This window comes from Pantherophis guttatus, chromosome 3, assembly GCF_059756535.1.
Source record: "Pantherophis guttatus breed Tessera chromosome 3, ASM5975653v1, whole genome shotgun sequence".
Classification (NCBI taxonomy): Eukaryota; Metazoa; Chordata; class Lepidosauria; order Squamata; family Colubridae; genus Pantherophis; species Pantherophis guttatus.
The window spans coordinates 118,713,477-118,739,973 of record NC_142065.1 but is presented as its reverse complement, the minus strand read 5'-3'; the positions used below and the strand labels follow the sequence as shown (position 1 = coordinate 118,739,973).

Genomic DNA, 26,497 nt, shown 5'->3' with positions numbered 1-26,497 from the left:
TGTAATATACCATTTCATTGTATCTTTCAGTGGTTGAAGAAGTTCATCCTCAAAGCATTTGTAATATTGTAAGACCATCTGGGCCTGGGGCTTTTCCTGGCCTCATTCTTTTTATAGCTTCTGATATCTCAAAAGCCATTATTGGGTCATTCATGAGTTTTTAACAGATTTTTAACAGATTAACAGAGTTGGAAGGGACCTTGTAGGTCATCTAGTTCAACCCCCCACTCAAGCAGGAGACCCTACACTATTTCTGACAAATGGCAGTCCAACCTCTTCTTGAAAGCCTCCAATGATGAAGCTCCCACAACTTCCGAAGGCAAGCTGTTCCATTGGTTGATTGTTCTCATGGTCAGAAAATTTCTCCTTATTTCTAGGTTGAATCTCTCCTTGATCAGTTTCCATCCATTATTCATTGTCTGGCCTTCAGGTGCCTTGGAAAATAGCTTGACTCCTTCCTCTCTATGGCAGTCCCACAAATATTGGAACACTGCTATCATGTCTCCCCTGGTCCTTCTCTTCACTAGACTAGCCATGCCCAGTTCCTGTAACCGTTCTTCATATGTTTTAGTCTCCAGTCCCCTAATCATCTTGGTTGCTCTTCTCTGCACTTTTTCTAGAGTCTCAACATCTTTTTTATAGTGTGGTGATCAAAACCTGGATGAAATAGTCTAGGTGCGGTCTTACTAAGGCTTTATAGAGTGGTATTAGTACCTCACTTGATCTTGATTGTATCCCTCTGTTAATGCAGTTTAGGATTGCATTGGCTTTTTTGGCTACCACCACACACTGCTGGCTCATATTTAACTGGTTGTCCACTAAGACTTCAAGATTCCTCTCACAGTTACTGCTATTAAGCCTGGTTTCACCCAGTCTATATGTGTATTTCTTGGTTTTTCTTGCCTAAGTGTAAGTCTTTACTTTTCTCTATATTGAATTTCATTTTGTTAGATAAGGCCCAGTGTTCAAGTCTGTCTTCTAAGGTGTTAGCTATTCCTGCTTAGTATCATCTGCAAATTTGGTAAATTCCTCTTCTATTCCCTCATCTAAGTCGTTTATGAAGATATTGAGGAGTACTGGGCCTAAAACGGAACCTTGTGATACCCCACTGCTTACTTCCCTCCGTGTAGACATAGACCCATTAAGGATACTTGTTGAGTACGGTTGTCAGCCAGTTACAAATCCATCTGGTGGTGATGCTATCTATCCCACTTTTTTCTAGCTTACCAAGAAGTAGATTGTGGTCTACTCTGGGTTTGTGATAATTTAGGTAACTGTTGTTTTGAAAGGTATTCATCTATTTTTAATGTCAATCTCCTATCTTTTATACAAATTTGAATAAAAATTATGAAAGGACTTTTTAATAAGTTCGTTATCTGTTATTACATTACTTTTTAAATTGTTTTTGACATTTGTTGCAAGTCTTATTTCATTCAAAGCCTTCACTTTCCTAACTTCATCTTTGCAAGTTCAAGCTATTTGATGGTATTCTGCGTTAGTTATGTGTCCCTCTTTCCATTTTTTACTTGTCCTTTTTTTCCTCTTAGTTGGACTGAGAGTTCTTTGTGCAACCATGCTGGGTTTTTTGTTTTGTTTTTTTGTTTTCTCGGTTTTCTTTTTTTAGTGGTATGGAACTGGGCTTGGCATTTATAACCATATTTTCCAGAGTTTCCTATGCATCCTGAGTTCTTTTCTCCTTTAAGATTTTCATCCATGGGATCTTTCCCAAGCTCTCTCTGAGTTTGTTAAAATCAGCTCTTTTAAAGTCTAAAACCCTGGTTTGATGTTCTGTTGCTTGTGTCTGTTTTATATTGAATTCTAATGTGACATGGTCATTCTCCCCCAAAGTTCCTGCAATTTCAATCCTCTCTATCACTTTTTCTCTGTTAGTGAGAATAAGGTTCAGTATAGCTGCCCCTCTATATCATGGTTGACTCGCTACACAGCCCCACTTGTAACCAGACAATTATAATGGGAAGGAGGAGGGAAGAAATGTAAGGGAGATTTGGAGGGAAACTTAGAATGCAAGTGTGTTGACTGGAAGCCTGAGACAGATCCAACACCGCAAGGCCACCAGCTGGGGAAGTCTGAGGCAAACAACCACCAGTCCCAAAACAAAGAGGGTGAAAACGATTGGTGGACAGTGGACAATGGCGGGTCCAGGGGGAAAAGGAAATTTTCCTATGCTGTTTTTGTGCAAAATCATTAGAATTGGCTTTTCTACTTCTATAACCATATGGAATCTTCAGTAAAGTTACACTCTTGGAGAAAAAATGTCCCAGGAGTTTCTTTTGCTGTCTAACTCAGTGGGACGGTTGACATTAAATCAGTTCTCATAGAAACAGCCTATCTGGATCCCACCAGGAGGTCAACCTCAGCTATGAGCAAAGACTCAGAAGAGAGGAAGAAGCTGGGAGAGGTCTTGGCTCAGGAAGAGCCAGCACCAGTTTAGGCCAGAGCAGGAGCGCAGCCAGCCAGCATGTGTCCGAAACCAAAGTCAGAGCAACTGGCCATAGCCACAACAGAGTGAGCAAGGGATGTCCCAGAGCAGGAGCTGAAGACTTGTTGGGAAGCAAACATGGGCAAGGCAAGGTTAGGACTTACCTCTCCTATCCCCTCAAGAAAGCAAACTCTTGAAACAGACAGCATTTCAAAAGGAAATGTCAGCCTCAGCTTTGCCTGCTTCAGCTGCCATAAGAAATGGGGGGAGGGACCAGTTAAGGGGGCGAAGGGGGGGAAGATTGCAGGTGTCTTTCCAATGCAGGAGGTGTTTTTCCAAGAAACGAAACTGAATCTCCAAAGGGGCCGGCTGACCAACTGCCCTACATTCCTGATGGATGACGTTGCCAGACGTGATGCCACCTGACCTTTGGGAGACCTTTGGATTGGATGATAGTCAATGGACACGGGGGGGGGGAGAAGCTTACTAGATGCTATTTCGTGCGTTTTGCTCACTTCCAGCTTTACCTGGGTTGCGATCATTTCATATTCAGTAAAAGTACTAATCTCTTTTAAAATATTGAGTTTGGGGTTTTCTTTCCTGGATATTGAAGGAAGCACACCTGACATTAAGCTGGAAGTTCCATCCAGTCATCCCGGACAAAAACTGCGGGGACTGTAAATCCAAATTATGTCAGATCGAGAGAGTGACGGAGAACAAATGGGGGCAGCGAGTTCAACTGCAGCCGCCCTCCAAGCGGAGAAAGAGAATGCAGAATGGTTGGAAAAACTCTGATTAGAGCCGGAGGAAGCCAGATGGTCGAAAGGAGTAGGGAGGCTACCGGACTGGGGGGAGAACCCCCGGGGAGTGACGACTTCCAGACCCCGTAAAAAAGAGGCAGTGTGGATGCAGGAGCAAAAGGAACGTCTCATGATGGAACAAGCCTTGCAGCTTATCCGTGATGTGGAAGAAAGTAGAAAAAACCGTGAGTCTTTTGGAATTCCTGTGGAGAAGGGGGGAGAAGGCCCCAGGGGGGAGCCAGAAGAGACAGCCTGTGGGGGAGAGGAAGATTTTGAGGAAGAAACATCCCAGGCTTCGGTAGCTCAAGGGAGAGATGCAGCTGGCCAGAGAACCCCAGCCTTGCAGGTCCCCCCTCGCAGACGTAAAAAGCCAAAAATCCCCCCCCCTTCCTGGGAAGTATGATGGAAATCCGAAAACCTTGGGATTTTTCCTGACCCAAGTGTGGAACCACATGCAGGATTGGGGGGAGGACTACGTATCAGATGCTGCCAGAGTGAGAAGTGTCACGAACGCCTTAGAGGGAGTAGCCACTGAGTGGATGGTGGTTCTCCACAATAACAACTCCCTCTTGCTGAGAAATTACAACCAGTTCATGGGGGCCCTTAGGAGGCGTTTTGAAGACCATTTAGCTGAACGAAAGGCGAGACTCAGGATGAAGAGCATCCAGCAGGGCTGGAGACCGGTGGCAGAGTATATCCAAGAGTTTCGTGAACTGGCACCCTATATGACAGGCTGGTCAGAAATGGCTCTTTTGGAGAGTTTCAAAGATGGGTTGAATGAAGAGATATATCGAGATTGTAGAAGTATGGGGGTCCCCGAAGATTTGCAGAGATGGTACATAGTAGCTGAGGATGTGGAGATCGAACTGAGACGGAGCCAACTCCGAGGAGGGCGTATGGGGGACCAGTCATCTTCTTTCCACCGTAAGGGGGCATCAAAGATGGCTGGGGGGAAGTCCGAATTCAAACCCAAGTCAAAGCCCTTCACCTGTTTCAAATGTGGGAAAGAAGGACACCGGGCTGCCGAATGCTTCTCCAAGCCACTGCCAAAAGCTGCCGGGGCCGGGCCGAAGAAAGGCGACAAAATACCCGCCAAAACCCGCGGCACCACCCTGAAAGGAGAAGTCGTTGAGTTCGCTCCCCGACATCCGGGTGAGTTGGGAACTCCGACCCACGATGAAGACAGCGAGACGGACTCCGACTCCGACACCGACGATCGGGTGAGTCACACGGAAGAACCCTTGCTCATTCCCGTAGAAGTAAGGGTGCCATCCACAGGGGCCCATGTGCAAATGTTAGCCCTATTGGACTCGGGGTGCACTAGGTGCATAATTAGCCCCAAGGTGGTGGAGGAAATGGGACTGAGACTAAAAACTTTAAAAAGACCCATTGCATTCTGTCAATTAGACGGGTCGATTGCAGGAGGGGCCCCAGCTAGTTTTATGACCGAACCCCTTGAATTGCAGTTGGGGAATCATGTAGAGAATCTCAGATTTATTGTGGCCCCTGGTATGGAGAGACCCCTCATTCTAGGACTGCCCTGGCTTCGAAAATGGAACCCACGGGTGAATTGGAAGACGGGGGTCCTGCGTATCCGCACGGCAGAACCGACTCCGGGGAAGGAAGCCCCCCCCTGAGGAACGACATAAAACCAGAAAGGGCGGCAGTAGCCATTGACTATATTGAGGGAGAAGAGAAGATTCCAAAGGAATATTGGGATCTCAAGGAAGTCTTTAGCGAAAAGGCATCGGATGCTCTGCCTCCCCACAGGGCTACCGACTGCACCATTGAAATACTCCCTGGGGTGAAGCTTCCCAAACCAAAAATTTACCCCATGACACCTTGAGAATTGGGGGAATTGCGAAATTTTATTGACAAGAACCTAGAACGGGGATTCATCGAACGAGCCAAACCCAAGGTGGCGGCGCCAATAATGTTCCGCGAAAAGAAAGATGGATCCTTTCGTTTGGTGGTCGATTATAGAAATATCAACGCGATTTGCGTAGAAAATGTCTACCCCCTCCCACTCATGAAGGACATGTTAGCCCATTTAGGGAAGGGGAAAATTTTCACCAAACTTGATTTAAGAGAGGCACACTACCGAGTGAGAATAAAAGAGGGGGATGAATGGAAAACAGCATTTAATTGCCCACTGGGATGCTTCCAGTTCAGAGTGCTCCCTTTTGGACTACAGGGAGCCCCTGCTGTATTCATGCAGTTGATCAACGAGGTATTGCATGAGCACCTGTATAAGGGGGTGTTGGTCTATTTGGATGACATTCTGATCTATTCTGACAACGTGGCCGACCATGTAAAGTTGGTGTGGACGGTCTTGAAGAAACTCAGAGCGGCTGAACTCTATGCCAAACTTTCTAAATGTGAATTCCACCAAGACAAAATCGACTATCTTGGATATCATATATCGCATGAGGGAATAGAGATGGACCCCGAAAAGGTTCGGGCAGTGTTGGAATGGGCCGCACCACGCACCCGTAAACAGTTACAGAGCTTCTTGGGGTTTGCTAACTTTTATAGACAATTTATCCCTTCATTCGCGAAAATCGCACTACCAATTACAGACTTGCTAAAAACGAAAGGGGAAGTAAAGCCCAAACCCTCGAAACCACTAGAATGGACTATGGACTGTCAAGCCGCTTTCGAAAAATTGAAACGGCTGTTTGCGGCTGAACCAGTGCTCAAACACCCAGACATGGAACAACCTTTTGTAGTACAAGCTGATGCCAGTGACGTAGCTGTAGGAGCAATACTCTTGCAAAAGAATGAAAACGGGGTATTACAACCCTGTGCCTACACGTCCCGTAAACTATCAGAAACGGAAAGGAGATGGGCCATATGGGAGAAGGAGGCTTTTGCAGTTAGATGGGTGCTATTAACATGGAGACAATTTTTAGAAGGAGCGAAGCACCCTTTCGAAGTTTGGACTGATCACAAGAATTTAGAGGCATTAAAAACACCACGCAAACTGTCACCAAAACAGGCCCAACATTTCAATCGTTTCAATTTCACCCTACATTACCTTCCTGGTGGAAAGAACTTCATGGCGGACGCAATTTCCAGATTGCCTCAGTACAACAGCATCAAGAAGGAGGTGGTTCAACCTATGATCCCCTCGACACAATTGGCAACACCTGCTACTACCAGAGCGCAGGCAAAAACCAAACCAGAACTCTCGGGGGATTTACTCAAAAAATTGCGAGAAGCGCTAGAAACTGACGAGTGGTTTAAGAACCACTCGAATGAATGCACACTTCGTGACGGACTAGCTTGGGTTGGATCGAAATTGTATGTTCCGACCACATTAAGAACAACCATATTGAAATATGCCCATGATGCCAATGCCACAGGACACTTTGCATTTGTCAAGACTCTACATCTTGTTAAGAGGCAATTTTGGTGGCCTGCACTCAAAAAGGACATAGAGGCTAGCTGTCCAGTATGTGCCTCGGCTAAAAGACCTCCAGGAAAACCCCCTGGATTACTGCAAGGTGTGGCCAGACCGAATGCCCCATGGAAGGAAATATCTATGGATTTTATTGTGGACTTACCAGAGAGTGAAGGCTGCACTGTCATTTGGGCAGTAACTGATTTGTTTTCCAAACAAGTACATTTCATCCCTTGCTCAAAGATCCCTTCAGCAAAAACCCTTGCAAAACTATTTATTCGGCAGATTTACCGACTACATGGATCTCCAAAAAGAATAATTTCTGACAGGGGTGTGCAATTTACTTCCAGTTTCTGGAGGGAGTTTTTGAAGTTGAGAGGCTCCGCCCAGGGGCTGAGTTCCAGTCACCACCCTCAAACAAATGGGGCCTGTGAAAGAACCAATGGGGTTCTAGAACAATACCTGAGGTGTTACGTAAATTACCAGCAAGACAATTGGGTAGACTTGTTGCCATTTGCAGAAGTGGCATATAATAATTCCATACACAGTAGCACCGGTTTCACTTCTTTTAAGGTCGCATCGGGCCAGGATTTCGTACCCATTCCCGAGCTACCACAAGATGATCCCCAGAATCCCTCTTTGATGGATTGGATTGAACAATTAAAGAGCACATGGGCAGTAACTCGGAAGGCATTAGATGAGGCACACCGGGCCCATAAGGCGCAAGCCGATAAGAAAAGGTCCCCAGCTCACATTTATAAAGTGGGTGATAAAGTCTATTTGTCTACTAAATACTTACAGACTACCCAGAAGTCAAAAAAGCTGGGCCCTAAGTATGTGGGACCATTTCGTGTGATTAGACTGATTAATCCAGTAACAGTTGAATTGGAATTGCCAAAAACGTTGAGATGTATACATCCTGTATTTCATGTTAGTTTATTAAAACCTGAACACTCGTCTCCCCTAAGGGCTGACCAAAGCACCCCTCCAGTTCCCATTCTCATAGAGGGGGAGCAACATTTTGAAGTTAAGGAAATCTTGGACTCTAGGAAACACCATGGTAAAGTCCAATATCTGATAGCCTGGAAACATTTCCCTTTGTCTCAGGCTGAATGGGTAAATAAACGGGATGTCCGAGCTCCCAAGAAAGTACAACAATTCTATACCAAATACCCAGATAAACCATAATTATTGTATATATTCTGTTTCTCTCTCTTTTCCTTCCTCTTATCTAGGAATAACGTCTCTTCTGCAAGAGGGGCCGAATGTCAGCCTCAGCTTTGCCTGCTTCAGCTGCCATAAGAAACGGGAGGAGGGACCAGTTAAGGGGGCGAAGGGGGGGAAGATTACAGGAGGTGTCTTTCCTGACAGGAACTTTTATTGGGAGATGGTGATAGCAAGAATAATAGGCAGGATATATAAGTAGTAAGTAAGTAAGTTATAATCTATAAGTAGTAAGTAGTAGTAAGTCGTAATGTATATTGAATACATAAGAGACTTATGTTACATTTTGTATGGTCGAGATATCACCAAGACGGGTCCACCGTGTCCAATTATTTTTAACAATAAAGTTTAAAAAAAAAAAAAGAATAATAGACAGGATCTGAAGCTTCCACTCAAAATCGTTAGGTTAAACATAATAGAAATTCACCCCTCCTTGTTCAGTCCGAGGCGAGCCAATCCACAGGTGTGAAGTTATTGTGGGAACCTTGAGTTGAGAAGATGATAAGAAGTTGTTTTCAGGGACTGCTTGTTTGTTTATTTATTTATTTTATTCGGCTTATATGCCGCCCTATCTCACAATGGACTCAGGGTGGCTCACAACAATAAAACACAAGCCACAATAAAAATAAAGACTAAAATCTAAAAAATTTAAAATTAACCCATTAAAACCCTTAAAAACCCCATCATCAGACCAGGTCAAGGGATTTGAAAAGCCAAGTTTTTAATTCCCGGCGGAAGGTGCAAAGGTCGGGCGCTAATCGGAGCTCCAAGGGGAGTTGATTCCAGAGGGTGGGCGCCCCAACCGAGAAGGCTCTACTCCTGGGGGCCGCCAGCCGCCACTGTCTAGCCGACGGCACCCTGAGTAAGCCCTCTCTATGGGCGTGAACTGGGCGATGGGATGTTGTTGCTGGCTGTAGGTGGTCCGCCAAATATCCTGGTCCTAAGCCTGGTCCTAAGTTTACTCATAGCTGAGACAAAACAGATGGCCCCAAGTCAATCCCTCCCTCCTCCCTAGCCCAGGAAGATACATCAAAGTAAAGGAAAGGCCAGAGATTTAAAAAGCTCACAAAATGTCAACAGGTCCCCTCCACTCAGAATGGCAGCATTCCGATAGGGATCTATGGGGACCTGACACAGAGGCCAAAGACCCCCTTCTCCCTTCTGGGGTCAACATGGTCTGAGGTAGCAAGTGGAAAGCGAAGTGGCTAGCCAAATGGGACAACCCTGCTGAGTGGAAGCTCTCAATCGCTTGCCACAGCTTATCCATGGAGCAGTTGAGGGAGAGGTTCGGAGGCATTGAGATTTGTACCACAGCAGTGCTGGGAGCCACAACCACTGCCAGTGGGCCAGGAATTGTGAAAACTCTGACAGTCCTGGCTACTCTTTCTCCTCCTATTCTTCAGCTGGGGGGCCCGGCGGCAGCAGCTGCGGCTGGGACCCCAGCACAGGTGGTAGTGACAGAAGGCTTCACCATTCCTTCTCCTCCATTGCAGCCAGTGGTGCTGGTAGGCCAGGCTGTGGTCAGAGCCTTGGAACAAGCAGCCATGGCTAGAATCCCAGCGCTGGCAGCTGGATAGCTGCAGCTGGCATTCCGCCCCAGGGGTTCATCCTGGTGTGGGAGGAGCATCAATACCCCTGGTGGCCCATTTTGATGGGTGCCCAAACCACTTAGCCCATATCCTGGCTCAAGCTTGGCACCACATGGAGCGTTATGGAACGATGTACCCAAATGATGTGGCCTGGGTCCATGTCATTTCAGTCAACCTGGAAGAGAGCACTTCAGAATGGTTGGTATCACTGCACATCAGAGCTGGATGATCTTGACGCCTTCATGCAAGAGTGATTCAAACACTCCATGGTGGCTCAGCATGCAGATGCCCACATCCATGCCCTAAAGCAGGGGAAGTGACCGGTGTTGGAGTACATTCAAGATTTCCAGAGCCTGTCCTTGGGAGACTGGCCTGAATGCTTGCTGGTCTACCTTTTCTGAGAGGGACTGAATAAGATGCTGTACCAAAATTCCTTATCCCAGGGGGGTGCTGTGCAACCTGCAAGCGTGGTACCATGTAGCCACCAAGGTAGAGATCAACTTGATTGAGTTCCATAAGCACACTGGGTAGGAGAGATGATCCCGCCACCCTGCGGAGAGCGAGCAGCTCCTAGAGGGGCAAGAACAGAACAGAACAGAACAGAACAGAACAGAATAGAACAGAATAACAGAGTTGGAAAGGAACTTGGAGGACTTCTAGTCCAACCCCCTGCTTAGGTAGGAAACCCTATACCATTTCAGACAAATGGTTATCCAATCTCTGCTTAAAAACTTCCAGTGTTGGAGCATTCACAACTTCTGGAGGCAAGTTGTTCCACTAATTAATTGTTCTAACTGTCAGGAAATTTCTCCTTAGTTCTAGGTTGCTTCTCTCCTTGATTAGTTTCCATCCATTGCTTCTTGTCCATTAGTTTCCATCCATTGCTGCCATCAGGTGCTTTGGAGAATAGATTTGACTCCCTCTTCTTTGTGGCAGCTCCTGAGATATTGGAACACTGTTCTCATGTCATCCCTAGTCCTTCTTTTCATTAAACTAGACATACCTAATTCCAGCAAATGTCCTTTATATGTTTTAGCCTCCAGACCCCTAATCATCTTTGTTGTTCTTCTCTGCACTCTTTCTAGAGTCTCAACATCTTTTTTACATCGTGGCAACCAAAACTGGATGCAGTATTCCAAGTGTGGTCTTACCAAAAAGTTATAAAGTGGTATTGACACTTCACTTGATATTGATTCTATTCCTTTGTTAATGCAGCCTAGAACTGTGTTGGCTCTACTGGCTCATTTTTAAGTGTTTGCCCATTAAGATTCCAAGATCCCTCTCACAGTTACTATTATTGAGCCAGGTACCACTTATACTATACTTGTGAAATTGATTTATCATGCCTTAATGTAGAATCTTACATTTTTCACCATTTAATTTCATTTTGTTAGATAGGACCCAATGTTCAAGTCTGTCAAGATCCTTCTGTATCTTAAGCCTATCTTCTGGAGTATCGGCTATTCCTGCCAGCTTGGTGTCATCTGCAAATTTGATGAATTCCCCATCTATCACCTCATCCAAATCATTGATGAAGATGTTGAAAAGTACTGGGCCTAAAACAGAGCCTTGGGGTACTCCACTGCATATTTCCCTCCATGTAGATGTAGTTCTATTGAGGACTACATGTTGAGTGTGGTTGGTCAGCCAGTTAAAAATCTATCTGGTGGTGATGCTGTGTAACCCACATTTTTCTATCTTATCAAGTAATAGGTTATGGTCTACTTTATCAAATGCCTTACTGAAGTCCAAGTAAATTATATTGATAGCATTCTTTTGGTCCAATAATTTTGTCATTTTGTCAAAAAATGTAATAAGATTTATCTTGCATGATCTTTTTGACAAACCCTTGTTGGCTTTTGGTTATTATTTTGTTTGCCTCTAGGTGTTTGCTAATTTGTTGCTTGATTATCTTTTCCAGAATCTTCCCAGGTATTGAGGTCAGGCTGATAGATCTGTAGTTTCCTGGATCTATTTTTTCCCCCTTTTTTGAAGATAGGAAGTGCATCAGCTCTTTTTCAGTCCTCTGGCAGTTCCCCTGTGCTCCAGGATCTTTGAAAGATATAGTTCAGTGGTTCTGAGATCACGTCTGCCAGTTCCTTCAGAACCTTGGGTGTAATCCATCTGGCCCTGTTGATTTGAACTTGTCCAGGGTGGACAGATGCTCACTTACCATTTTCTTCCCTATTTTAACTTGTGTTCCTAATCTGTTTTTTTGTGATGCTGTTTTTGATAGGTTGGACTGTTTTTTTCCCTTTGTGTAAAGATGGGTGCAAAAAACAAGTTAAGTAGTTCTACTTTCTCCCTGTTGCTTGTCACCTTCTTGCCACTTTCTTCCACTAATGGACCACTTGTTTCCTTGAATTTTTCTTGTTTTTAACATGTTGAAAGAAGCTTTTTTGTTTGTTTCTTGTTTTTTACTTTTGTTGCAAGCCTTAGTTCATTTTGAGTGTTAGCTTTCCTCACTTCATCTTTGCAGGCTCGGGCTATTTGCTGATATTCTACCCTATTATATGCCCCTCTTCCCATTTTTTATACTTGTCCTTTTTGTCTTTCAATTTATCAAGGAGTTCTTTATGCAGTCATGCTGGTTTCTTTTGAGAGCTGTTATTTTTCTTCTTCGTTGGTATTATGCTAGAATGGGCTTTTATAATTTCGGTTCTCAAAATTTCCCAAACTTCTTGATTTATTTTCCCCTTGAAGATTCTCAACCATGGAATCAGGGGTGCTATTCAGCAGGTTCTGACAGGTTCTGGAGAACTGGTAGCAGAAATTTTGAGTAGTTTGGAGAACCAGCAAATACCACCTCTGGCTGGCCCCAGAGTGGGGTGGGAATGGAAATTTTGCAATATCCTTCCCCTGGAGTGGGGAAGGATGGAGATTTTGCAGTATCCTTCCCCTGCCACACCCACCAAGGCACGCCCACCAAGCCACACCACACCCACCAAGCCAGGCCCACAGAACCAGTAGTAAAAAAAATTTGAATTCCACCACTACATGGAATCTTTCCCAAGCTCTTTCTAAGATTATTGAAATTAGCTCTCTTAAAGTCCAAGACTCTAGTTTGACTTTGTTCTATTGCTTGTGCTTGCATAATGTTGAATTCCAATATTACATGATCACAAGGTTCCTGTAGCTTCAACATCATCTATCATTTCATCTCTGTTAGTGAGAATTAAGTCCAATATGGCTGATCCCCTAGTTCCCTTTTCTACTTTTGGGGAAACAAAGTTGTCTGCTAGGTTGTCAGGAACCTGTATGGTCTTCCACTTGGTGCAGAGTTTGTCTCCCAGTTGATGTCAGAGTAGTTAAAGTCCCCCATCATTATTCTGATGTTCTTCCTACCAGTGGTGGATTGCCCCCAGTTCAGACCGGTTCTATAGAACCGGTAGTAAAACCGGCGGGAGGCTCCGCCCACCGACCCCGACGTCATCAGAACGCTTCTGTGCATTGCAGAAGAGCGCACGCGCATGAGTGAAGCAAGCACACGCACACGGCCCCATTGCGAACCAGTAGTAAAGGTAGGTAGAACCCACCCCTGCTTCCTACATACCTTAGTTAACTGATTAGCAAAAAGTTCATCTACTTCTTCTGTTTGTTTGGTTGGGTAGCCTATAGTATACAGCTATGGCAATGTCATTCCCCCTCTTCCTTTTATATTGATCCAAATACATTCAAGGCAGTTTTCATCATTGTTGTGTTCTATTTCTATAGAGATATAGTTATTTCTTATATATAGTACAACTCCACCTCCTCTTTTATTTGGCCTATTTCTTTTAAATAATTTAAATCCCTCAAGCTGTATGTTCCATTTGTGGGTTTTATCCCACCAAATTTCTGTAATGGCAATCATATCATATCACCCCCTCATTTACTTGAATTTCTAATTCACCCTGTTTATTCCTCATGCTCTATGCATTGGTGCATAGACATTTGAGTCCTTTTTGACTGATCCTGTGTTTACTTTCTACATAACCTGTGTTGTGCCTGACTTGCTCTACTTCCTTACCTCCTGTTTGATTAGTGTACATGGTATAGCACTCACTATTAAACACTTGATTTTGCTTGACAGCGAGGTTGATATTTTTACCTGTACAAACATCTATGTTACATGCACTGATAACCCTATTAATTTTAGATTGCTGGGGACAGAAATATTCTGTATCAATTTATTCTCTATCTCCACTGTTTAGTTTAAATGTTTCTCCAGAAAATCTGTGAATTTAATGCCAAGTAACTCAGACCCTTTCTTTGATGGATGCAAACCATCTCTTTTGTACAGTTTTTCATTGGTCCAGCTGCAGACATCGTGACTAATATAACCAAAGCCCTCCCCTTTTACACCACTTCTTTAGCCACACATTGAACTCCTCTATACGCTGGCCTTTTCCTTTTTGTTCCTTATATCCTGGTTAAACCTCTGAAAAAGTAAGCCTACAGCCTATCCTACTAAATTCATGCCCCAAGCTCTGGAAATCATTCTACACAGAAAGTACATCTTTTTGGGACAAATCATTCGTGCCAAGATGTACAATGGCACCAACATCACAGTCCTTACTGGCATTCTTGACTATCTTAAAAATATGCCTCTTGTCTCTGGGGGTAGTTGAACCTGCCAGACATCTGACCTCTTTCAAAACCTCTGAATCCTTTCCTAAATTTACATCCCTCACAGTTGAATCATTAACCAGAAGGTGACTTCTCTTTTTGAGTATCTTGGTCTCCTTGCATCGCTAATGTGTAATATCTGATTCACACTTTCCCCCATCCAAAACAAGTTCTTTGTCTTGGACCATGATCTCCTGCTCATTTGAGTTATCATCGTCATCACAACCAGCTTGACCTGCCACCTTATATCCCCGATAAGGTCAGCAAGGATACTTTATCTGTTATGCAGGGAAACAGCAAAAGCTTTGTGTTTATGGTTCATGGATCTCACCTTGCCAGATCCCATGGTTATCCATACTGTCCTTCTTCTGCAGGATCTTTGTGGTAGAGGGGGCTGATAGCAGGGCAGCTCAATGGAACTGAATGGCTGAGCCAGACTAGAGACTCTGAGTAAGCAATCTGCCCATGGATACAAGTAATTATTTTACAAATAGAACAGTATCCAAATTTGAAAAGAGTACTGTGAAAGAAGGCTCCAAAACAAGTATTGCACTGAACTAAGCCAGACATTCTAAAATAAAATAGAATCGCAATCACAGATGCACTTACCAAGAATGTAATACTGCTGTTTTAGATTTTTCATGATATGATTTGCGTGCTATTAGACATGCAGGCCGCTTCGAGGTGCTTACCTTGCTCCACTGGACTTCATCTCAGTCCCCCTGAACTCACAGCTAGCAGCTCTTCCCAGCAGCTTCTGAGAAATTCAAATGTGGGGGGTGCATCTTCAGCCAAAGGAGGACCCCCCCAAAAAAAATCTTGGTGGCTGCTTTTGCTGAGGGAATGAGAGTCACCATATTGTGGGGTGTCTTGCACCATGACTGATGACTGCTCCCCCACCTCTGAGCCAACTGAAAAAGATTCCACTGAAGTCACGAGAGAAAATGTGTGCAGGATAAGAAGTTGTGGAGTTCTCCCTTCTGTCTGGCAATGGAGAGGGAACCCCAACCCCTGCCCCTCGTATTCTACGAGAGCAACAGTGAATGAGAAAATGACCTGATGGTAAGTGGCCCCATCACCTCAATGACTACTGGGGGGGGGGGTAGAGATTTTGATAACCTTGGGTGTAAAAGGGGTCCTTATGCCCCTGTTGGACTCAGGTTCCACTAGAGGCCTGGTTAGCTCCCACGTGGTAAAGAGGCTAAGGACGAGACTAAGGAAGCTAAAGAAACCTATAGCATTTCCCCAACCAGATGGTTCGATAACGGGCAGGGTGCCAGTGACCTACCTAACTAAGCCTGTGAAGCTGAAAGCTGGGACCCATACAGAGATTATTTATTTATTGTGGCTCCTGGGATGACATGGTCCTAGGCCTGCTTGTTGGAAAAAATGGAGCTCATCTGTTGATTGGGATAGAGGCAAATGGCAGACAGGAAGGAAAGTATCAACCGATGAGAGTTAGTGAAAGTGCTAAGAAGCCACTATTTGCCTGTGGTTAAGGAAGCATAGGTGATACCTGCCAATGAACTAGAGGGGGGAGATAGCTTAGAGCCACTGATTCCAAAAAAGTGTCACAATCTGGCTGAAGTTTTCAGTGAGAAGAAGTCTGACACACTTCCACCTCACCGCCTCACAGACTGTACAATTGAGATCATGCCTGGAGCTAAGTTGCCAAAGCCAAAACTATATTTGATGGAGATGGAGGAGCTCCATACCTACATACACACAAGTTTAGCCAGGGGCTTCATTCAGCCAGCCAAGTGGAGGATGGAAGCCCCTGTGCATTTTAAAGAGAAGAAAGCTGGGACCTTTAGGCTATGCATCAACTATAGAGGCCTAAACTATATATGTATGGAAAATATGTACCCCCTCCCATTGATGAAGGATCTGTTGGGGCACCTCACAAAAGAGAGGATCTTCACTAAGCTAGACTTGATGGAGGCATATTATCGAGTGAGAATTAAGGAAGGGGATGAGTGGAAAATGGCATTTAACTGTCCCCTGAGCTGCTACCACTTCTGAGTGATGCCGTTTGGATTACAGGGGACCCAGCAGTGTTCACGTAGCTGATAAATGATGGATTGGATGAGCACCTGTATAAAGGAGTCCTGGTGTATCTGAGTGATTTATTAATCTATACCAAAACCAAGGAGGAGCATATGAAATTGGTCAGAGCGGTGCTTGAAAAACTGTGAAAGATGCAACTTTAGGCGAAGTTGTCTAAGTGTGATTTCCATAAGACTAGCCTAGACTATCTAGGGTACCAGATTTTTTTAAAATGGCATAGAAGTGGATCCTGGGAAGGTCCGGGCAATATCAGAGAGGGAGCCCCCGTGAATGAGAAGACAATTGCAAAGTTTTCTCAGCTTTGTAAACTTCTATCGCCAATTCATTCCCACATTCGCTCAGATAGCCCTGCCAATCATGAATTTATTGAAGATGAAAAGGAAAGTCAAGCCCAAGCCCAGCCAACCCCTGAACTGGTCACTTGAGTGCCAAGCTGCATTTGAGAATCTAAAGCATCTCTTTGCCACTGAGCTGGTCCTAAAGCACCCTGACTCAGATGAACCTTTTGTATTACAAGCAGTTGCCAGGGATATGGCTATGGGGGCAGTGCTGCTCCAAAAGAATGTAAAAGGGGAGTTGCAACCATGCACCTACACATCCTGCAAGCTTTTGGAGACTGAGAGACAATGGGCTATCTGGGAAAAGGAAACCTACACAGTCTGCTGGGCTCTCCTAATTTGGAGGCAATTCTTGTAAGGCGGTAAAATTCCTTTCAAGATGTGGATGGACCACAAGAACTTGGAAGCACTGAAGGCTCCCTGAAAACTGTCTCCTAAACAAGTTGATGGAGCCAATTCTTCACCTTCACTCTCCGCTATCTACTGGGAGGCTGAAATTTTTTGGTAGACACCCTCTCATGAATGTCACAATACAACAGTGCTTGAGAAGAGGTCATCAATTCCATCATTCCCTCCAGGCAAGTAGCAGCACCGGCCCTCACAAGACAAAGGAAGCATTGCCATCACAGCTGACTGAAGACCCAACGTGACCCCTAAAAGAAGCCTTGGCCAGAGATGAGTGGTTCCAACAACACAAAGATGAGTTGTCCTTAAGGCATGGATGGGGAGCAAATTATAGATCCCATCAAGCCTTGGTATTGCAGCAGAGCCATGATGCAAAGGTGGATTCGTGAAAACCTTTCACTTCGTAAAGGGGCAGTTTTAGTGGCCACAGATGAAGGAAGACATAGAAGCCTATGTAGCCAGCTGCCCTGGTGTGAGCTGTTGTTGAAATGAGGTTGTGATAAAGGGAAAATTGCAGCCTCCTTCTGAGTAAGCAACAGCAACAAGGAATGAGTGTTTGCTGACTTAGTGCCTGATGTGCATAAAGAGTACGCTGATGAATGATAAAGGTATGGGGTGGAGAGGTGGAAAAGAAAGATAAAAGAGCTGGCAAAAAGAAAACTATAGTCTGAAATCTACTATTGAACAATCCTTATTAAATTGTAGAAGAAAACTGCTCCATCCCCTTTTATGTTGCTTGGCCTTGACTTACTGTCTGGGCAGAAAATAAAAGTGGTTTCTCAAGTCAGGAGGGAGTATAGAGAATTGGGGACTACATAATCAAGATGATGCCTTCACACCCACAGGTGAAGCTGAAGAGCTTATTGAGATGGTGTATGGTAGAGAATAGAAGCCTCAAACTATCACTGCCAATTGTGTCTCTATTCACGGTTAGGCATTTTGTTTTGAATATTATTTTGAGTTCTTAGTTTGGACTGCTAAAGTTCCAAAGTGTCTGTTTTTGTTTTTGTCTGTTTTGTTTTATTTCCATCCAGGTTCAGAATGGATGTTTTCAAACCAACTTCAGTTCTTGATTTAAAAGCAACAGTCAGGTTTAGCAGATCAAAATTCTAAAGAAATAATAGACACTAATATAAAGAAGACTAGTATTTTAGGAAGCGAGTGGCATCCTATTGATCTTTATCTCTAAATTGCTAATTTAAAAAAAAAACCCAAGCAAATTTAATTGTTTCTATTAAAGAACAGTGTAGGAAAGCATATTTTGCTTCAAATCCCAGTTCTTTTTGCAAAAGGAATTGAGACAAAATAATGCAAATTAAGATAGGATTTTTAAATATTAGAATACACACGTGTTTGACTCAGTAGTAAAAATGCAAGAAAATATCAGACACGAATATCAAATGTTTGTAATGTCAACTCAAATAAGTATTGTGATGTCTTTTCTGTTTTTCATATTCAATACGAATATTTTCGTATTCTGAATAATCAAATGTACATGATTTCAATTGAAAAACTTCATTCTATAATGCGATATTACCGTTTTTCCTCGAAAATAAGACCCTGTCTTATATTTTTTTGAACCCTGAAATAAGCTCTTGGCCTTATTGCCATGCACTCAAAAGCCTGATTGGACTTATTATCAGGGGTTGTCTTATTTTGGGGAAAACAGGGTATTTATCCACCCTTTATTTATTTATTTATTTATTTTATTAAATTTCTATACCGCCCTTCTCCCGAAGGACTCAGGGCGGTGAACAGCCAGAGGATAAAACACAGAGATACAAAATTTAAAATAGATTAAAACAAATTAAATAATTTAGGCTGAATTTTAAAATACCCCATAATTAAACAGATTAAAATTTGTGTTTAAAATTTAAATTTAAAAAAGGAGAAGATTTAGGCCAGGCCAGCTTGATGAAATAATACTCAGGCTTGGAAAGAAAAACACAGTATTAGAAGACAATAGCCAGCATATTTCTTTTAAATTAACCATTACAGCATGGAGATGAATAAAGATGTGTGGCATTTACACTGACTGCCACAAGTTGTCTCTACCTACTTCGGACTATCTGGATCCATTCCAGTTGGGCTTCAGGCCTGGGTATAGCATGGAAACGGCATTGGTCGCCTTGGTTGATGATCTCTGAGGGCTTGGGACAGGGGTTGTTCCTCTGTTCTGGTCCTATTAGATCTCTCAGCGGCTTTTGATACCATTGACCATGATATCATGCTGCGCTGGTTGGAGGGGTTATGGGTGGGGGGGCACCGTGTTACGGTGGTTCTCCTTCCTTTCTGACCATATGCAGTCTGTGTTGGTAGGGGGGCAGAGGTCAACCCCGAGGCGCCTAGTTTGTGGGGTGCTGCAGGGGTCAGTCCTATCGCCCCTCCTGTTCAACATTTATGTGAAGCCGCTGGGTGAGATCATCCGTGACTTCGGGGTGGATTTCCATCAGTATGCTGATGATACTCAGCTGTACATTTCCACCCTGGGCCACCCCAATGATGCCCTTGAAGTGATGACCCGGTGCCTGGAGGCTGTACGGATCTGGATGGGGAGAAACAAGCTCAGACTCAACCCCTCCAAGACCGAGTGGCTGTGGTTTCCGACGTCCCGTCATAGTCAGTTGGTTCCCTCACTGACTATAGGGGGTGAGATCTTGGCCCCCTCAAAGAAGGTTCGCAACTTGGGTGTCCTCCTGGACTCACAGCTGTCTTTAGAAGACCATCTGACAGCTGTGGCCAGGGGGGCTTTTTATCAGGTTTGCCTGATCCACCAGTTGCGTCCCTTTCTGGACTGGGACGCCTTGCGCACCGTCACTCACGCCCTCATCACTTCCCATCTGGACTACTGTAACACTCTCTACATGGGCTCCCCTTGAAGAGCACTCGGAGGCTCTAGCTGGTCCAGAATGCAGCCGCACGGATGATTATGGGGGCGACTCGATGCTCCCATGTAACAGCGTTCCTGCGCGAGCTGCACTGGCTCCCGGTGGTCTTCCGGGTGCGATTCAAGGTGTTTAAAGCCCTCCATGGCATAGGACCTGGGTAGTTACGAGACTGCCTTCTGCCTCCAATAGCCTCCCATCGACCAGTATGCTCCCACAGAGAGGGTCTCCTCAGAGTGCCGTCGGTTAGACAGTGTCGACTGGCGACCCCCAGGGGGAGAGCCTTCTCTGTGGGGGCACCTGCCCTCTGGAACGAGCTGTCCCCAGAGATTCATCGGATTCCCAACCTCCGTACCTTTTGCCGTGCCCTTAAAACACTATTATTCCATCAAGCAGGGCTGGCCTAAAATATTATTTTTATGGGTTATTTTATTTTAGATTATTGGCCAAACTATTTAATAATTTTAAATTGTTTTTAACTTTTATATTGTTGGTTTTTTATCTTGGCTGTACACCACTCTGAATCCTTCGGGAGAAGGGCGGTATAAAAATTTAATAAAACTAAACTAAACTAAACTAAACTAAACTAAACTAAACTAAACTAAACTAAACTAAACTAAACTAAACTAAACTAAACTAAACTAAACTAAACTAAACTATTGAATTACACTTTCCAGAAAAAGTGCTTCCTGCAACACAATAAAATGAGATTGAAGAGCTCATTGATGATGTACCTATATTTACAGCAGCTGAATCAAACCTGACTGTTTCTGAATCTAGGCTTCCAAAGTCATCGTTCTTATTAGGAGCCTTTGATGATGATATAAATCCCAACTCCCAGCTCAGCTATAAAATCAGTTTAAATGAACATTTTATCTTGGATATTCAAAACAATGAACAGTATGGTGAATTTTTAGACCTTATGCTAAGAAAATATCTTGATGGAGAATTAATCCATATATATAATTTATTACTCACAGCTACTGATGCAGTCAAACCAGAACAAACTGGAACTGCTCTGTCAGTCATCAATGTGCTGGATGCAAATGACAATGCACCAGTTTTTAATCAAATTGTATATAAAATAAACCTTTTTGAAAATACAAAAAAGGGAACATTAATCATCAATCTTGATGCAATTGATCTTGATGAAGGAATTAATAAAGACCTTACATTTTTCTTTTCTTTTTACGAACCCGTAATCTCTTTTTATCAGGATGGAGTCGGGGCTACTGAATGGAGCTGAGCATTTACTGGCCTGATGCTCTTCCTGGCCTGATGCCCTTCCTGATGCCTACACAGAGTTTGCAGCAAATATTTTCTCTTTGCACCCAGATATTTAATTAGAAATGTTAATCCATACCGTTTAAGTGCATTGATTAATTTAATTTAGTTCCAAGTAATGGACAAATAAGATTAAATGGGGAGCTTGATTTTGAAAGCATTAAATTAGGAGAAATTGGGATACAGGCTACAGATAAAGGCCCCCTTCCAATGAAAGGACACTGTGAGATTCTGATTGAAGTATTTGATGTAAATGATAATGCATCAGAAATATCAATCTCATCTCTGTCAGTACCAATATCAGAGGGCTTCCCACTAGGGACAGTGGTGGCGCTGCTCAGTATTTCTGATAGAGACTCTGGTGGCAATGGACAAGTAAGCTGCTCTGTGTGGCCTCCTGACCTTCCATTCAAACTTACATCCAGCTTTAAGAATGACTATTCATTGGTGCTGATTGGACCTCCGGGTTGCGAAAAGATATCAGAATACATCATAGTAGCAGTAGCCCAAGATGAAGGGAATCCATTGCTTTCAACCATCAGCAACCTGATTGTGTCCATCAGTGACATAAATGACAATGCGCCTACATTCACACAGCATGATATTGCCTTCATGGAGAACAATCAACTTGGTGTTCACATAGTCAAGATATCTGCCTTGGACCCAGACATGGGTGAAAGTGCTCAGGTCAGCTATTGGACAGATGAGACACACAGATCACTGTCCAGCTACATCTTCATAAATTCAGAGAGCAGTAACTTCTGAATTTTACTACCTTTGGATTATGAGGAAGTAAAGCGCATGGAGTTCCAGATGAGAGTAAAAGATTCTGGACTGCCCTCTATATGCAGATTTGACCATGCAAGTCTTTGTTATGGATGAGAATAACAATGCACCTGCAGTGTCTGGATCAGAAGAGATTCCTATTGTACTAGAATATTCTTTGGTGTGTGGTGGGCAAGGTCCATGCTGTTGATGCTGACGCAGGCTACAGTGTGTGGCTATGCAATGAGCTGTCTCAAGCAACAAACAGCCTATGGAAAATTGGGCTATATAATGGTGTGATCAGTACCACAAGTAACTTAGATGAACAGGAAAGCAGTAGCAGTCAGAATTTAATAGTGCTGGTGAAAGATCACGGACAACCAGTCTTGTATGCCAAAGCCACATTTAGTGTGTCACTGACAGTAAATCTCCTAGCTGTTCCTATGGATACTCATCAACTTGGGTTCAAAATGAACTCATGGCTTTTGGCAGACCATTCCAACATCTATTTAACCATTGCCATCTGTTTAGTGCCTAGTTTATTCCTGTTGGTGACCATACTATACATGGCCCTGTAATATCAGTATCTTCCTAATGGAAAAACAACGGTTTGTGCCAACAAAGTTGTTAGCTGGTCCCATTCAAATAGTCACAATCATATCTTGACAGCTACTACCAGGGAGGCTAGTACAAAGTCTCAATATTCATGGGTTTACAGACAGAGAATAAGAGTGCAATAAGAAAGAACCAATTCCAACCTCACTTGGGCAGTCAAAACAAAATTTGTTTTCTTTAATTTGTCTGATTCACTTATGATATTAAATAACTGTGTTTACGTGTCTGTGGTATATGCAGAAATGCATTTTCTAGGGATAGAAAAGTGTTTTATTTAGGGGAGGAAGGTGAGGATTTTAATAAAATGAATTGTTTTTTTCAACTTTTTTGGGGCAGGAAATTGATCGTACTCAAAAATGGCTTTTTTGGTGCCATTGAGTCAGTATTGACTCTGGTGACTGCTTAGATAGGTCCCTGCAGCAAGGTTTTTCAGAAGTGGTTTGTCATTGTCATAGTTTAGTTACCATATTTTTTGGAGTATAAGATGCACCAGAGTATAAGATACAGCTTAGTTTTTGGGGAGAAAAACTAAGGAAAATAGGGGGGAGGGAAATCTGCCTACCAGGTATTCATCTGGCTAACATCCTAAATCTGGTCAGCTTCAGCACATTAGTTTGCTGGTTTTTTATCCCCTGCTTGGGGATAAAAACAGCTTCTAAGGCACAGCTGAGAGGAAGCAGCAATGAGAAAAGCAGGCAAGGCGGGGGGGCAGGGGGGGCGGGAGATCGCTTTACTCGGCTAGCACCTAGTTAGGGCTGAAAAAAAGCTTCAAAAAACTACATTTGGAGTATAAGATACACCCAAATTTTCAGCCTCTTTTAGGGGGAAAAAAGATGCGTCTTATACTCCAAAAAATACAGTACCTTGTTAAAAAGCAGTAACTGAGAGAGGGGCAACCATTTAAATATGAGCCAGCAGTGTGCGGCAGCTGCCAAAAAACCCAATCAGTCCTAGTCTGCATTATCACAGGGACAGCATTGTTGTGAGAATTTCCCTGGGTATCTTTTCTTCTGAGCTGGGAAGAAAATGCAAGTAACCAAGATGCAAAGACCAGCTGCTGGAAAGGAGGCCTCTCTCTCTCTCTCTCTTTTATTATTCCCAAAAACAATACAAAATTTGCTTTTAGGATAACTGGCAATAAACTGAGCCATCAGTAAGATTTTTATATAATTTTGAGCCCTTTATGAAAGGCATGTGAGTGAGATATATGATTTTATAACCAGAGAAGCAGGAAACACAAGTGTATTACATGTTTTTATGGCCAGAGGAAATATTTTGCTTGTTATCTCCTTTATTTAAAAAATCTCTTTGGTTTTTCTCCATTGTCTTTCATAGGTATAAAACATGGACCTAGGTGTTAGATTTCCATGCCTTTTAAATATCGATTGATTCCAGTGCTGCCAGTGCTTTTTTGCATTGCCGTGTTTCAATTTTATTATTAAGACTAGAGAGGGAGGTCTCCTGGTTTCTAGACTGGTGCATTTACCACTACACCAAACTGGTTCTCTATGGCATATGAACATCTCCAAAAACAAAGTTCTTCCGCCTATTAGGATTTTTTTTCAGTAAGAAATTTATTTCATGGGTGGAGAGGAGGAAATAACTACTATATGAATCTATTAGTGATAAAAATATTGAGTAACTTAAAAATTCAAATTCATGATTCAGTTTTGATAGAAATGATGTTTTCTTTCTTTGATTTATAGCCTGAAAAGCACCCCATTCTTACTGAGAGGATTTTCCTGCTAAAAGTAAACAAATCGTAGAACTTCAGGCTAATTCTGACTTCTATTCTTTAACATGGAAGAGAAAAAATATAGGTGCTGACTGCAACCATTTCTTCTATGTTTACAAAACAACAACCCATCATTACTTTTAGTCCAGTTTACATCCTCCATGCTGGCTTTAAATAAGTAGAGGTAGTTCTCAATGACTCTAATGCAATTTCTGTTGCTAAATGAAGCAGTTATTAGGCAAAACATCATGTGTCATTGATCATGTGACCATGGGACTCTGCAATGGTTGCAAGTGCAAGAAACAGTTGTAAAGTTAGTTTTACAGTGTTGTTATAACTTTGAACCAGCCCTAATCAGGGCAATCATTAAGTGTGAACTACCTGTACAATTTTGTTATATTGTTTTTACTCTCTTTTTGAATATTGTTAGCTGCCTAGGTTTAGATATTCTGAGATGGGAAGCCATACAAATTTTATAAATACATAAATAAAAATTAAAACTTAGAACCATAGAATTTTGGTCCCATTGTCCTAAATTTGGGGCTACTGGTAATAATACGGATGGATGTCCTTTCATTCAGTGTCTGTTTCTCTGAAACAGGAATCCACAACATTGGGAGGCCCACTGTATTTTCTACAATATGACAAGTTCAGAAATGTTGCTGGAATGGAAGTAGAGTGAATGTTAGTGGTAGTAGTAATAGTAGTACAGTACATTTCTCTATCGATTACAGTGATAGTATATTTCTGCACTGGGCAAGAGATAGGACTAGGTTGTCTCCAATTCCAAGCCTTTACATTCTGTGATATTATATTTATTTCATTTGACTCTATGTCAATTTATGGATACTTGATAACAATTATCTTAGGATAAAATTGATGTGAAATTGTAAAAACTGAATGTTACTAATAGGGTTTTAAAAAAATTTATTCAAGAAACATCTTCATCAGATGAATTGTTTTTTTTTTATTGAAAAATTTTACAAAAAAGAAAGAATTCCCCCCCGTTCCCCCACCCTTTGCCCCCCTTCATCCCACCCTCCCCCCCGACTTCCCAGAGCAAAATACAAGGTATTTCATTTAGTCAAACATAAACTAGATTAATCTACTTATCCTCAAAGTACTACCTCCCCCACTGAAACCTTAACTCTACTACCGATAACCAAATACTTTAAAACTAACTCATTCATAAGCTATTTGATATTTTCTTGTCTGATACTTATTTTGAATATAATCAATCCATCTTCTCCATTCCGATATGTATCTTTCTTGCGTGTGGTCCTTCAAGTACGCCGAGATTTTCGCCATTTCTGCTAGGTTTGTTACTTTCAACGTCCACTCTTCAATAGTAGGCAAAGAGTCTTTCTTCCAATATTGAGCTACCAGCAGCCTAGCTGCTGATATTAAGTTCAAAATCAATTTAGTCTCTGAAACTGTACAGTCTGTAGTTATACCCAATAGAAACAATTGAGGAGTAAATTTCAACCTTCTTTTCAAAATGTTCTGCATCACCCACCAAATTTTTATCCAAAATGCCTTGATTTTCTTGCAAGTCCACCATATATGATAATAGGTTGCATCATTACATTCACATCTCCAACATTTAGCTTGCAAATTCGAGTACATACATGATAATTTCTTAGGATCTAAGTGCCATCTATAAAACATTTTATAAAAATTCTCTCTCAAATTTTGTGCTTGCGTAAATTTAACGTTTCTGACCCAAATCTTTTCCCACGTTTCCATCATCACTGGTTCCTGAAAATTTTGTGCCCATTTAATCATACAATCTTTAACCAATTCAGTTTCTGAGTCTATTTCCAATAATGCATTATACAACCTTTTAATATGCATCGACTTTGATCTCTAATCTGTTTCACCAAATTTTCCTCATTTTGCATAACCCCAATTTTTTGATCCTCCTTCCATCTAGCTTGGAGCTGACCATACTGAAACCAAGTAAAAATTATCCCTTCTTCTTTTAATTCCTCTAGAGATTTCAGTTGCAACTTACCCTTTCCAAAAGAAGCTCTTTATAACTAATTACCTCTATTCTTTGCTCTGTACTTATATTTTCTATTACATGTCTGGGGTTTGCCCATATAAGTATCTTGTAATTCAGCTTATATTGGTACTTTTTCCACACCCTCAACAATGCATTTCTAAGTATATGACCCTTAAACACTTTATCCACTTTTTTTTCATACAAGTAAGCGTGCCATCCATATAACAAATCATAACCTTCTATATTTAACATTCTTTCTTCAGTTAAGTTAAACCAGTCACTAATTTGTGATAAAGCTGCAGCTTCATAATACAATCTTAAATTAGGCATTTTA

The 26,497-nt window shown here is 42.5% G+C and overlaps 1 protein-coding gene and 1 pseudogene across 2 annotated transcripts in view; both read left to right on the top strand.

Moving 5' to 3' along the window:
• The window catches only part of LOC117662297 (uncharacterized), a 270,416-nt gene that overhangs the window by 64,414 nt on the left and 179,505 nt on the right, over positions 1-26,497 (top strand). The window lies entirely within an intron of this gene.
• On the top strand, positions 9,587-24,585 carry LOC148114800 (uncharacterized; annotated as a pseudogene). Its single transcript, XR_015732932.1, has 3 exons — positions 9,587-9,654; positions 9,900-9,983; positions 10,507-24,585. The product of XR_015732932.1 is annotated as an uncharacterized LOC148114800 (transcript).